Raw genomic sequence first — 15999 nt, forward strand, 5'->3', positions numbered from 1 at the left:
TGTTTCAGTATCACAAAAAATATTTATATTAAAATTATTAATTATTTTTTCTTTTAATAACACTAACGTTACAAGTCATTCCTACTCGAGTAATCGAACTCGTTGGAAAATGTCAAAAACGAAACAAAAAAAAAGTTTCGGAATATCGTATTGGAAATAATTTAAGAGTACTGCAAGGTCTTTAAAAGAGTTCACTCTAAATAAAGGTAATATTCTTATTAGATAAAAATAAGACTATTATAAAATATGGCAAATAAACTTGAAACATGCTTATTCATTTATGCCCAAGCTATCTGAATGCAGTGCACTCAAAGGTGTTTAGAAAAGTTTGCACAAAAACAATACCTGAATGACTTCAAATAAATCCTTCAGATTTTCTGTTCGGGACTGCCGTTGAACTATTCTGTTTTCGATGTAAATAACCTGATACGACGTTTCCGACATAACGTGCATGCGACAGAATAACGATTATTTCCACGGAAAAACTGTTTCAAACGAAGGCTTCAGTGATAATCCGTCTCGAACAGGTGCGACATTATGCTGCAAACAGTTACGTCTGCCGCTGAATAAATAATTACAGCAACGTACGTACGACTGCGAAGTGCTAGCCAACGAAGCCGTTACCATGCAGCCTCAACCATGTAGTGTAAGGCTCCTTAGGGAGTTCTTAGGGGTAAAACTTGTGGATGACGGGACTGTATTTATTTGACGCAGTATGAAGTGCTCACCCACAAAACAAGGACGGCCTACCTCGAATACCTTAACTAAAAAGAATCAAAATACCTTAATACATGAACTGCCTATATCTTTACCCCTAAAAACTAAGGCTGTTCTTTATAACAACTTCAATACATCCCACAGATCCTAGCTCAAATTAATTAAAATATATGAACATTGTATAGTTGAGTGTTTTTTTGTTCCTTCTCTCCATATTGTTGTATCATTACTTTTCACCTCATCGCAAGTGATATTGCCCCTTATAATGCACTTGCTACTTTTAGCTTGACTAATCGTAGAAACAACTAGTTCAATTATATACTTTGTATATATATAAATAATAAACATATAATCGTATGCTAGCAGCCGTAGCATACAAACGTTCGTATCGGTATAGGCAGTCTACTATGCTACGCATCAATCATTAAGCATAAAAAGTCGACAGAGTCGTCAAATAGGGTGCGAAAACGCGAGCGAGTTCGTCCGCTGTTCTCGATACTAGAAGTAGGCAACTTTTTTTTTTTTTTTTTTTTTTTTTTTTAACAAAATTACGAACTCATCGTAGCGAAAGCCAAAAGTCCGTTTTTGAAGTATGAAATAAGATCAGCCTAATATGCGTCGTTGTACTTTTGAAGAACCCGAGAAAGATTTCCGTATGCCAAAACCAGCTTTTGATATTTCAAGGGTTGATATTGATAAAAATCAGGGGCGATTCTTAAGGATCCTGATTGGAAAATTTCTGTTTCTGAAACTTGCTTGTTTTGTCAAATGGGTTATATGATTTTGTTGCCCTCAAAACCGTAACCTCACACATATCGTTCGTGGCTCATTAGATAACTGAATGAAGAATTTTTCTAAATGGATAACTTTTCGAAATACCTGGCAAATTTGTTCTGATATTTTGACAAAAACTGCAAAGCGTTCTTCTAAGATCAGCTTGGTTGGTATTTGGATATTTATTTCATCTTCACGAGATCTTAGTGTTGAACAACCAGTAGCAATTTGATTTTCTACCCATTAAAGACCCCGTAGATTAGCGGGGACCAACGGATAGCTGCGAGGATATTGGGCTTTCTGCTCTCCTAATAACAGAGAACCTGTCATCCGCGTCAGATGAAGCTATAGTTGTGTGGAAATGCAGTCCAATGAACCCTGTCTACTGCGGCTCAAGTAAGCAGACAGAGTTCACTGAAGTGTATAGCATAATGCCTCTATACATGTTTCGGCTTCTTTTTGGCTAGAGATAAAGCCCTTTTTCAAAATACTTTAATCTTATTCAGTAGGCTTAACAGCTATCGTCCAAAATATCCGTCGGCAGTTACGTAAATACTTTGTTTTGAAGTTTTCGATTGATTATTTATATCATGATTTGAGCGCTGATGGGCTCCTAGGTAAACAACACGTTGAACTCCTATAGCGTTGCTCGGAAAATCAAAAAACATTGGAACCGTTTCAATATGGTGTGTATATATATACAATGCAGTCCACGCTCCTTGCAGTCGTGTAGCTACTTTATGTAAAGACAAAAATAAAATGAAACCAGTTGTTTCCTACAGAAAATATTTTCTACAAAAATTTAATTTTTGCACGATGGTCCACCGGCCGATAAAACCTCTGGTCAAATCAACACTTTATCTAACCGATTTCGGCGAGTCAGCGAACCTAAACAAACATGAATCCTTGAATAATACATTGATTTTGATACAAAAAAATTTCAGTAATATATACTGTTCATATTAAATGAGATGTGCATTATGAAGCATTATGTTGTGATTATACTGTGCTTGCATTTGATTTAGAAACCAAGCCTTAAAAGCGATTAGCTCAACAAACGAAAAACTGTGGTACATATGTTCCATCCTCGATACATAAGCGCAATACCCTCCCATTTTGGTGCTATGGCTAGGTAAAAACCTGATTGGTATTAAGCACTTTGACCCGTACCGAGGATAGCTGTTATGTACACGAGCAGACTGCGACTATAATTATAGACCAAGTTGCTATTTACAAACTCTTGTAGAACGTAAATCACCAAGTGATTTTCACCAGGCGGCAGCAGTTTAGTTAGCTTGAACTTGCTTTATTTTACTCCTCGTATTTTAAGTTATATGTATAGCCATGTCTTGCTCCATCGTCGTTAGCTTCCCTCTCTTTACGAATAAGCAACACAGGCCTATGAAGACATAGGCCTAAAAGTGTTCAGAAATAGCGATATCGGATCCAAATCAGTTTCAAGGGTTGATTAACTAGATTCCCTGAGAAGAGAAGAAGAAGATTCGAGCAGTTTTGTCTTGTGTATAATTTTTGACAGTGAAGCGTATCACGTTCGTGGTGAACGGCTACATCGGATCATTAAGAAGAAGAAGCGCATTTTTTCGACAAGTCACTATTTGTACATTGTGCAACTTACACTGCATATAGTTTGTAACCTATTTTATAGGGTAGGGTGCTTGGTCCTAGGCTTCAAGACAGGCGTATAAATTGTGTAAAGGTGTGTATCATAATAGTGCTGACGAACGATTTAAATCTCTATCTCGATCTAAAAATTAAAAAAAGACTTGACTTAACATTTTTACTTCAGTTTAGTCAACGATAATAATAGTACTAATAAGATTTGCTGTTGTTTTTTTTTTTTGTTGCTTGCAGAAATTTTTCGACGCACAAAACAGCTCTCAAAATAACTTTCACCTGATATTACGTACTCAACAATGTCGTGTAGACTTATATACAGCCTCTTTAACGAATTATAACTTTCTAATGATTCTTTTCTCAAGATGTAACTCAAAATGATTATGATAAAGTTTTGAACGAGGAAAATTTACTCGGAAATGCTATTAGAAATATGTAATAATGTAGCAGGCCAATATCGCAAGCAAGGGGGTCATTCACAATTATATGGATAAAGTTGTAACTTAAATGAAACTGTTCAGTTTCGAAAAACCTAGAATATTAACGGACCTCACCAGTCGACTTAGAGTACTGGAAAGATATATATAAGAAATACCTTAAAAACCGGCAAAAAAACTTGAAATCTAGTGGATTTTAAAATGTTATAAATGGACAAGCTATATTCCAGCAGTGGTACATGCTATCGATGAATAAGATCCAGACTGAAGAAAACCATTTCCTGAATGGAACTGTTATAAATAATACGAGGTATTTTAGTATGCTTGATACAGGTACGTCATAACTTCAAATTAGGCCAACTTCGCATACTTTTCAATATTTTTAATAATAAATATAACTATTTCTCTAATTTGATATGTTTGTCCGTCTGTCGATAGATCGCGTTTCATGCGCTATTAAGTTGTTTATAAGTAAGTAAGTATTGCAGGCGTCCAGTTCCTTATTCGATTAATTTTGCTTCATGAGCAGCGGAAACACCGTCCATTTGAAAGAAATGTACGTGCTCATCTTAATTTTTCTACGATTTTTCGGTCCCATTAATATGGATAAGGATACTAAAGCTGGTTGTTTGCTGGCGCATTAGTTAGAGACGTTCGTTGTTTTCACTTAAGCGTATGACTTAAGCATAATGGACCTCTAAGCTTTTAATTTTTTTTTTTAAGAATTTAAATTTTTACTAATAAAATATTTTGTCAAATCATATATCTTTCATAAGTCAACACCTGTTCCGGTGAACAATATAAAAAATAATGTTAGTAATTATTATATTTTTACTTACAACGGCTCCAACAGTGATCTACCAACAACAATACCTATCTGGGCAGGCGGAAACTAATAACTGCTCATATGTATTCATTTTTCTTATTTGACTGCCACGACAAACGAAGGTTAAGATACTGGCGGTCCGGCCCGAGCTTGATTTTTCGTAGACAGTCTACTTTTTGTTTAGATAATTCTAGTAATAATAATATAAATTTACAGCTCACAATCCTTGAAACGGTGCCGGCTTAATTAAAATTCCAAATGGGACTACATTTATCCCTTACACAATCTTATGTAACAATTTTATGACAATATGTCCTTAGCGCTGTTATTATCATTGATAACATGCATACTCTAAGTCGCGATATTCAATTCTGAAATGGTGCCAGATTATTATAGTCGTTGAGCTTCTTCTTGCGACGAGGTACCTGTCCACAGTGGCAGGCCTATCTCTAATCTTGTTTTTCAAATATCTAGGAAAAAACGTGTAGTGCACTAGAAAAAAATTGCCAGCAAACTTTGACGTGATACCGAAAACCTAAGGTCACGAAGTTTTGTCAAGAGCAGGAAAAAAATTAATAAGAGTGTGTTGTTATTCGAGGGGTGTTGTTCTAAAACGCATAGAAATTATTAGAACAATTAAATAGTTAGCCGCATCAGTGTAGTGTTTTCGACGCTCCCACTATTTTATGCCGGCTATTATTGACCTAAATCTCATTATTTCACAGTACGTTTATTCTTTGCACAGAGAAAATACAGGTGTATGCGTTTAGTGAGAGTATTTCTCTGTCCATAAAAGACGGAGAAATACTCTCACCATGAAAGAACAAACGCCATATTTAAATTTGAAGAAATTATATAATTCAATAAACAATCCAGTTGTTTTTTACTTCCTTATGGTAATTTTGGTAAATCATTGGTTTAATGTTTTGATGTAGCATAAGATGGTGACATGTACTTAATTCTTAATTAACCCAGCGTGCACACATAACATGATTATTATCGTGCTTCAAAAATAGGCAAATTTTAAATTGCCTCCTGAAGAAAATCGACCTGCACGAGAATAATGTCGTTTAAAGAAAGGAGACAAATCCTGTTATCGGTGGTTAAGCACGAGTCTCTGTTGTTCTGGACACGATGCCGGACACAGGCGTACCTCCCCGTGCCATCCTAAGGCCATGGCTAGCTATTTAGGCACTGGACGCAATTAGATGTTGGCAAATTTCACTAGGCGGCGGAATAACCCGCAACCAAGCTATCTCAATGAACGGAGCTAGCGCAGTGCCGTAGATCATACTTTACCAACACGCATGTCCCATGATTGTATTTGTCTACCAAATCTTTTTTTATTCACAAAGAAGCTTTGCATTCAATTCTATTTAAACCGCTTTACCCTAAAAATTAGTCTTTCGAGATACACTATTTGCCAAAGCACCAAACAAGCGTCACCGCTACCGCCAGTGGCCAAAAGATGTGTCTAATTAATGAGGACTGAATCAATAGCTAACCAAGAGAAAAGCGGCTATAATTAGTGAAACTGTAAATACGAAAGCAAAAAGCAAATGGGGGAACATCGTAGGAGATGTTCAAAGCTTTCCGCGCATAACTGTTATTCAACAGCATTATTCGGGGATACGTCATGCTTGTGTCGGCTTAGAAAAGTAGGAATACGTATTGACTTGACGGCATATGTCTATTGATATAACGAATATAAAAACCGTAGACGTCTCTGCTCCGGATTTCGAACTTTGGAAAGACACAAAAAATGCTGGAAAAACAGTGAACCAGCAAACTGTGACTTGGGCTAAGTCAACTGTAGGTTCTACAATGCACAGGCACGAGAGTTTATTAAACAATAGTATCAGTTTATTAGAGTGTAGGTATACAGAGTGAGACCGAAATCTATGAACAGCTTGAAAAAAGTCACTTGACAGTTATATGTATATGTAGAGTTTCATATCCAGTAAAGTAGCAGGAGCTACGGGAATTATTACAACCAGGAATGGATTCACGGTGCATCTAGAGACACCCTAATACGATTTCTAAATGTTTATGACACTATGTCCATAAGCTCACGGCAGGATATTCTGTCGTACATTGCTGCGACTATTGCTTATTATACGTTCATTAACGCGATAATATTTTAAGAAATCGTATTCGGGTACTGCAATATTTTGCCAATCTATTGGTAGCTAGCCCCCGTTACGTCTAAGAGGCTGTCGATCAACGGCAGTTTCTCCACGGCATTTTTACACGCCCGCGTATAAGTGTCTATGAAGAAACAAATAAGTAAGTGGAGCGAAAACGACGAGGTATATGAAAAGTTCATAAAGTCGAAGTGTCGAAAATCAGCCTTGGTGGAAACGGCATTACCTAGCACATATACATGTGGGCAGGACTGATTGCGAAGATGAAATGAATGGTGATTTGGGTGAGATTCACGAACTCTTTGAGTAAATTGAGTCGTGGCTTAATGCAGCCGAAGTATACATGGCAGCGCATAAAGAGTATGAAGCAACGCTGCCTTACCAAGACAAAATCATTTATGGGACTGTGATTAATCGGTTAGCTAGAGTAATCGCGTCAACCGGTTGTCGAATTTACCTTCTTTACATATATATACACAATAGTCTATTCATCTCGTAATCCTCTAGCTTGCGAGCCTTCTTCTGTTTATTTACAATTCAGCTTGTCATTAAGTAGTAAATGGCTCTTTACAGATATGGGCAACATAGGACTACCACATATCCATATTTATTCAGCTCTGATTACTTGGTCCAGAACGTAGTTCCCTTATATAATTTATCGATATTATTATACGCTCTACCGTAGACGGGCTTCTTTCTTACAGAACGCCATGTACCTGTATTCCACGAATCAACTGGATAATTGCACGGTGAGAAAAACTAGCTAGCACCTATGTCAATAGGGTAAGGCCATGAAGTATGAACTTCTTTAAAATGACGCATAACAAACCTTCTATATGCAGGTAGGCCCAATTCTAAGGAGAAGGACATACAAGTATTAGGCTCTGAAAGACTGGAACTGAGAATGAATACCGCGAACAAGCACAAAAAAAGAAGCAGCAACTGTTACACAATTCCAGCACACACAAAACGATAATTATTAGTTAGGTTATTCGAAGCATCATAAGCATTTCATTATTTTTCTTGTTTCTTACTTGCGCCTTTAGAAAACAGTTAAACCTTTTGTAATTAAGGGAGTGGAAACGAAAAAAAAAACGAGGAGCAAATATCGCGTTTTTCATTAATATGATTTTGTAAAATAGTGGATCGGTAATATAGCTTACGACTTACTATCAAGATTTATTGTACCTAAAGTAGTTTGAGATTTCAGAAAAAAATCTGTCTAATAATGTTAGCATTGCGTTTCTAAACATGATCAACGATGTGTCCCGAAGCGCTTAGAGGTAAGAATCAGCTTTAGGACTAGTTTTTAGGCAAGGTCTTAGGCAATTTTTTATGTTGCTGGCTCCGTAAAATGCTTACCCTATCTTAAAATTATTCGACTAACTCGAGGCTTATTACCTAGGGGAGTTTTGCGCTGAGACGTACGCGCAGAATAGAACACAAAAACGACGGATTCCATTTATGGGTCAATAATGATCGGGTCTGGTCGGAATTTCAGCCAAGCATTGCTGCTTTAAACAGCCGGCCCCCATTAGGACGAAAAAAGCGCTAGTATAGCTATGTCGAGTTTCGGTTGAAAATTTAGCCGGTTAGTATGCTACTAATGTAGCGTCAGGAAAATCATCGATTGAGTTGAAAAAATGTTTTATATTAATTGCGGGAGAAATCGTTTGCCATTCATCTACGAGTGGAGAAATGCCAAGCTATATGTTAGTACATCCGTTCCTGTCCTAAAGGTTTTTACAAAAAGCAAACTACCTATAGTTTAAGACTAAATGTTATCACATCAAGAAACAGACCCGATCAACGGGAAACATATTCACAAAATCTCGGAAACTTCTCTTTTCGTTCATGTCGATTGTAAGGGGGCGCGAAATTGGCTTGCTTTGGGACCTAACTTTCCGTCAACCTTATACGGGAATGACGAATCATATTCAACCTAATAAAACATCACTAGGTCTTTGGGTAGATTCCGATCGGTCAGCAACGTCTTCAGGTAATTCGAAGGCCCGATGATCTTGGTGAACTGACTGTTTTCTGCTACTAAAGCGAAGACGTGCTCAACACAAGAGGCAAACCCCTATTAATTCAATCAATAGAACAGTAATAAACTTAAAGCAGTACTGTCAATTTACGCCAATTTAGCAACGTAGACATTTATTTTTTTTGCAAAATACTGCTAGAGCACTCAGTGACGTCTACATACGATAAATGTATTGGTGTTTACTCTTGAAAAACATGGCTATACACCGGATTAATTAAAATTAAAAATTCAACTCGTTTAAAAAGAATTGCGGACCGATCTCAGATACCATGCTTATGACTCTGACAGCTAATTCATTGCTTCAACTGCATGAGGTAAGGGACGCCTCGGGGTCAGGAATCTATCGAAAAAGAAATTGAGGAAAGCTTATTTTATATAAATGTTTGCTTCATAAATTTCAGCAATTCCCGATGCAGGATAGCGTTCTCGGGTTACATAAAACAAAACAAGCACCTTTACATTTACATTATACCGTGACGGAAAATGTCCTACACGACACAATGCCGTTGATGGCCAAGCAATAGGTAAAAGGAAGACCGATAATAGCTCATAGGACATGACGGCAAAATGGTACATTGAGGATCTAACGGAAATATATCGTACTTTATACACAAAACTCCGAGAAACAGATTTTCAACGCTTATTAAATTGTGTGTACTGCGCGCTGTGCTCAAGCATGCTCTGCATCATAACCTACCGTCTCATAAGCCACGTTTTATCTTCTGCTATGTCTAAGCACTTTAATCGCGGAAGCGATTGTGCTCAGATAACGATACTTCTAAATTCTGAAACTTATTGACCAGTCGTTTTCTAATTAGCAACGTCCAAGAGACGTCCAGTGATCTTCCGCAAGCAAATCCTCTAACTATGCGGAAGCATGCTAGGTGTGGTCAGTTCTGCCACCTCGTGCCAACACACTAAGTGGTCACGACGGCTAACTAGTACGACGAATTTAACCGAGCCCGTGAAACAAAAGGATCTTCCACTCGTTTTGCCAGGCGGCAAATTTAAGAAATTTTGAAGCATTATCCGTTACGAGTTTGTCGAAAAACCTTCAAGATATTGCTCGTTGGCTTTATGCCACTGCCTTGACAAAACTGTCGGTTTCGAATGACGGTTTGATGGATTCCAATAAAGGCATGACCTTAAATCTTTCCGCAGAATGACACGAGGTTGACTCTGTGTTAGACAATTGTTAGACTGACCTTGTTTAGCATGCGTGCATTGCCTGCACGAGAATAGCCACAAATAAGGACCTAAGCCTTACAAGAGCTAGGCTGCAAACGGCTCAAGTCTGCGCTGTCTCGCTTCAAAAAAAATTAAACGACATTTTCTTCACCTTATCTAATATACGACCTTCTCTTGTTTCGTCAGAGATGTTTGTTTGAATTGAATTGGGATAATGAATGCTGTTCTGCTCAGCAGAAAAGTTCCAGTAATACGCGTTTTCCATTGGGTCAAACCTCTATTGCACTGGGCCAAACGCATAGACAAGATTGTCGCGAATGCGGACTATATCCATAATTTAGAAATACATACCTCAAAGTCAAGGAATTAGCATTAAAGCGAAATAAACCATTCTTACGGAGCGAAAACAGACATGCACAAAATATGATGAGTCTTACCTCGTTTGAAACATATCTTCAATTTATATTCATTAGCTAGTGTCACAGAACTTAGCCAATGCTAAGTAGAGTATCTGTGTCGAATGAAGGGCAGCCATAATGAAGCCTTCGTACACTTAGCGTCTCTCAGATGAAAAACATGGACGAGTTATCTTGTGCTTTCGCTTGTTTTTCTTGCAGAGCTAGTATTACTTTGAAGTCATTCAAAAAGGAGTCTGTAAAGTACAAGACTTTAACGACTCCTGACTTCGCACATCAGGCCACCTACCTTGAAACCAATTTTGCGGTGGCTACCACATCATTAGGCACACTCCTTCGTGGGCGGGAACGACGTCCACCCAACCCACAGAACAGTCTAAAGAAATAAACGAACGCAGCGAAATCAAAGCGAGACGCTGCTGGACAAGAAACGTGCTCATAACTACCTTCCGGTATTTATGCATCATGATCGAGTTCCATCCAAACCGTTCTGCAGGAAGGAAAGACCCAACAATCTCGGGTTTTTCCTTCCTGCAGAACGGTTGCCGGGGCCTAATCTATACGCCTCCGAACTGCTCGGGGTATATTGTTAATGCTTTGGTTTACTCTATACATGGTTACAGTTTGATATCTGAACTTGTAAGTCGATTCCTGGCCTTGGTGTAATTTGCGAGGTCTAGAGAGACTGAAACAATTCATGTGTTCTAGACTTTCGTTTATAAAACACCAGGGCGTATCACGAAGACCGAGCAACACTGTACCATACTACGAAGAGATGCGCCTTTGAGGCTTGTTCCAATATCATCATAATGCGTGCTTGGGCTTGAAAGTAGCATTGACTTGTCGTACCACCTAGCAACAATCAATTCACGCATCTTAAGATTCTCTTACTATTGCGGCTTATTGCGACCGTGTAGCCAGCAGTGCATCTTACCTCGAAAAGGACTGCCTGCTTCCAACAACATTTGATGGGTGACTTATGACGGGTAGTTCATGTGTGCTTAAGAAATTTACTTGTGAACACAAACTAAAAACTTCAAGATTAGTGTACCTAACCGAAACAACCATCCAATGATGGCACTGCAGAGCATATTGCATATACATCTTCTTAGCAGCGTTTCATCGTGATCGCTCTCCACGAAGATGGGTCAAGCGAATGGCCTTTTCCTTCGGAAATGGCGTTCAAAAATATTTCACTCCTGCTTTTCGGCATGTCGTAAGCCAACATTGAATATACCTACTGTAAAAAAGCATGTCAGACCCACTTTTTAACTGCTTACTGCGAATCAGGTCTCATCCAATCACCTTGGTCCATTACGATTAGCTGGCTGGCGCTTGGTCAATTTTCGTGGCTGGCGTAGCCCAGCAGCAGCAGCCAATCTACAACCTTTATAAAACCGCGGCTATTGCCAAGTCGATTTTGGGTCAATTTTAATATTTCGCTCAAGGTTTGGGTATAAGGGTCGATGCCCGGATCCCCTTGTACCAGGAACAGACTTGCTAGTTTGGTATCCAGCTTGGTCGTATAAAGCATATAAAGTCACCCAGTGTTTCTTTTTTGCAGACTGTTTTTTATTGGGAAAACAGTTTGACCCACTGGCACGTGCCATATCAGAGCTAGTTTTGCTTAGTGGATTGTTTTTCCAAAGTATCAAGCTTTTCCAGCAATTAAGTTGGATGTGTCGACTACCGAACTCCCTCTCAAACGTTACCGTATTGCTATCGGACGGGAAGTAACATCCGAACTGATTCAGCAGGCTGAGTATTGCGGCGTCCGCGTTTGTCAACCCTTGTGCTTAAGTTACCTGCAAATATCGACAGTTAGGACGTAAATGGTGGACCTGAATGGCACAAGTGATCTTGCTGATTAGTATAATCGTGTCCTCGTGGCTTGGAGGGGGAGTGTATCGTATTATGATGCTATATCTATTGCTTTTCAGTACCATTACATCATTCTCGGGAAGCATAGCACTAATTTTTTTTTAAATGTTGTCCAGCACCAGTATGTTCCCAGAACAGCAGCTTTGCTTGAGACAGGCGTGTGGAGGAAAGGTGACGAGAAAACCCGATAATTCGGAGGGCAGTGACTACCGGGTCTTAGTGAGTATAATGACATCAAAGCCAATACAGCCAGTTGGTGGTAGCAGCGATGGACCTTGAGTTGCTCCCTTTGCATTCGACTGTACAACAGAGGTTACTTAACTAACTCCTTTTTTAATCAAAGTGCACGATTCTCAGTTGTTTCGACATCTACGGCTCCGGTCTCTACTCTGTGACCGGCTTTGGGACTGAGTACGGCTTCTTTCAAGCTACTGTTCGTTGCGACAAGACGCCTCCCGAACATGTAGACCCGCCAGTGCCTATGTAAGGAAGCCTGTTAGATTTACGAGTGTCGAAGACAGGCATCAGTCCCGCGTCCAAAGCGCTTTGTCGAAATGGTGTTTGTTATAACGGTTCAGATATCGGTATAAGGGCTGACGACCATTGAGTGGGGACTTCTTTAAGTTTACTCGGGGTAGTTAAAGTTCGTCATCCCCTGGTCAGTCGCGGTTCTAGTCCACAGATTCTTGAAAGCTCTTTTGGTGGAATGCCAGAGTTTTGATTCCTAAAAAAATATTTGGTTTTCCTTGTTTAGCTGATTGCGATTCTCTTGTCGACGTCTCTTTTACGGCTGAACCGGTCACTTCTGACCATCTGCTGCTCTTTATGTTACTCAAAGCGCGTAGTAAGGTGAGCTATCCCGGGCTTAGTTTTTAATGAGATATCATTATTGCCTAACTTGTAATCAACTGAAAAAGGTGCACAGACAGGACATGAAGTTCAGAGATAAGTCGGAATGTTTTCGAGTTAACGTCGGAGGGCTCCATGCTCCCATGGTAACTGGCCTGCGAAAAGGTCATCGCAGGGCCGAAAGTGCTTCTGATGTACCTCTCGGCTTCCTTGACTATGCTGGTTATATCTACATTTTTCGTTGATCGAATGGCTGTGAGACTTCTTTTTCGGAAAGAGTTCCTTTGAAGCAGATCTCAGCGTTTTTACTACCTTGTCGCCTATTACCCTCACCAATTTTCTAGGGAAACGTGTCTCTGTGGGAGCAGGACGCCTCTTCTTTATCATGATAATCGTATCGGTCGTTCCAGTGGTCCGCTCCGGTGGTCACAGGGGTCTTCGCATTTCTGCGAGATTAGCCAACCTTTCTTCAAGCGCTAGTAAACAATGGACGACACAATACATTATTATTGCTTTAGAGCTGAAATATGGACTGATCTTCAGATATCTTATGAAACATTCTATTGCACAATCTATTACTTGAACGTTGCACACTCCGAATCCTCACTTTAGAAAGGCATCACTTGTTGGGTCCGTCTTATTGTCAGCTTGTTGTATAGAATACTATTAAATTTGGAGGTTGCCGATGCCTGGATGAAGCAGTTAGTGACCATAAGTATGAGATAACAAGGGTCTGCTACACTGCAACAAAACTCCTGCCGAAAGGCGAGTGCTTCCTGAGCAGATCGATAGTTATGATATCGCACCCTAACGACTCTCGTGGTGATAACAATCAGGAGAACAAACATTTCGGTTGTATTCTACAGACATTAAAAGACGGGAACTTGGTCGACAAATCAGTCCACCCGAAACTGGACTTTTAATTAGATTATAATTATAAAATAGTAACATCCTTTACCACTTACTTACCCTCTAGCCTAGCTTACCCCGTGGCTTTGGCGGACAATGGTTTAAAATAGTTAGCTTACTTTGATTGAGAATTGGGTGTCATACGGTGTTGCGCGTTCATTCTAAGCTGTTGCGTAACGCCAATTATACTCATCGGGATATAGAGGCCTGTAGTTCGCTGTGCGCATTAATGGACCCAAACATTTCCCGCAAGTACGGAAATGTCTTCGATAGAAACGAGTCCGTCGAAGAAGCCTTTGGGCAAGCTACATTTTTATTCGAGGGTATTTGTCGAGATGGTTAAGTGGACCAATATCTTGCTGCTGGAACCGTAATGTCCTCGTTGATTTATAGACACTTCAGCCAGGAAAAGAAACACTCACAAAAATTTAGAGATGGAAAGAAAGATTGGCCCGACTAGTCATTGTTGATATATAGGTTCGACAGACAGTTCTTGCGCATTTAAAAAACTGTTTTTTTTTTTTCATTTCCTCATATTTGTTGTGTACTTCTGATATGTCGCTCGAGAGCGCTCTTCCCCTTCTAGGGGTGTGCTGTAATGGTATGGTGTTGCGAATGCACTTCAACCCGAAAGGGTTCCTCGAAGATGGATGTTCCGGGTAAAAAAAAAATACATTTTCGACACTTTCTACATTATACATTATGCGTGAAGGCCAAAACGCTGCCGCAGTACATAAGACATTTGCCTTGTACATGGTAATAACGCTGTCGCCAAAAGGACTGCTCAAGAGTGGTTTTGCAAGTTTGAAGACGGAATCCGGGACCTAGAGGGTACCCTCTTCTCTGCCCGATCATCTGAATTTAATGATGATTATCGGGAGGCACTTCTAAAGGAAAATAGCTGACAAACAACTCAGGAATCGGCCGAAAGGACGTACTGCAGGCGTACAGCTATCGTTGGTCAACTTAAGTCCTTTGGGCTTACACTGAAATTTGGAGCTTGAGTATTTCGTGAGGTTTTTGAGTCCAACAAGAAACGGAGAACGTCACGCGGTTTCAGTAACCGGTTTTTGGCACAGAGTTGTCACCGGTAATAAGAGGTGGTGCCTGTAAGTCAAGATTAACCAATCGATATGGGTGACTTTAAAAGAGAAGCCAGAGCTGAAGTCTTAGCCAGATGGTTGTTTAGAAAAAAAATATATTTTGCGTTTGGCGAAACTGTGAGAACCTTACTCACTGGAAATTGCTTTTTAGCCAGTTGGCCAGCACGTTTGTTTGGCCTAGTTACATCAAGTCAACCAGGCTATCTAAAACGAAGGCCCGACAAACCAAGTCAAATCATTTTGCCCCATAACACGAGGCTACATATGGCAAGGTTACTCTCCCGGCTTCTAATGAGTCGTTTTGCTGCACCCGCCGGACACTGCACCGATGGACTTTCATCATTTCCGTTCACTGAACAATTACCTTGGCTTTACTTTCAGAGCCAACCAGGGCGTGGTTAGAAAACATCTTCGAGATGAACCTTACTATTATCTCGTGAGACGGCATACATCATTTAGCAAAAAAAAAAAAAGAGAAAAACACATCGACAGTAACGGACAACGCATTACATAATGACTTATTGCCTATTTAGTAACAAAGGGCACTTTCTTTCCAACCTAATTTATTACTTATTTCCTGCTACAACAGCGAGAGGAGCTAAGTCCCCTGAACACTTGCATTATAACTGACTGACCTTGTTTATCGTACCTGTGCTTACAGTTCGCGCCAGGATTAAAACGACATTTCGTCATTAAATTGTCGACTTATTATTTTTAATGTGGTTGGTTCCTAAAATAACCTATGCTGTTTTGATACCAGGCTGGAATGCACAGAAATGCAATTCTTCGAAAATTAGGGGCAGGAAACCTTTGCTGTGGTCCCATTCACAAATTCAGCAGCTAGCCTAACTTAACCTTAGCTATTTATGTGCTATTTTCCATTCTGTCACCTTTTAGAGTAACCTTTGTGAATAGTACTTTGTACAGAGCTTGAGCTGCGCAGATTCTTCAACCATTGTTCTTTAGCTCTTTTTCTTCTTCTTTATTAGCCCCCCTAAACTCAACAAAAAAAAACTAGATTTGCTGTCAGCTTTTTCATCAGTGTCATTAATATCACTGCTTTCCTAGAAACT

Source organism: Varroa jacobsoni, unplaced genomic scaffold, assembly GCF_002532875.2.
Source record: "Varroa jacobsoni isolate VJ856 unplaced genomic scaffold, vjacob_1.0 scaffold_405, whole genome shotgun sequence".
NCBI classification, from domain to species: Eukaryota; Metazoa; Arthropoda; class Arachnida; order Mesostigmata; family Varroidae; genus Varroa; species Varroa jacobsoni.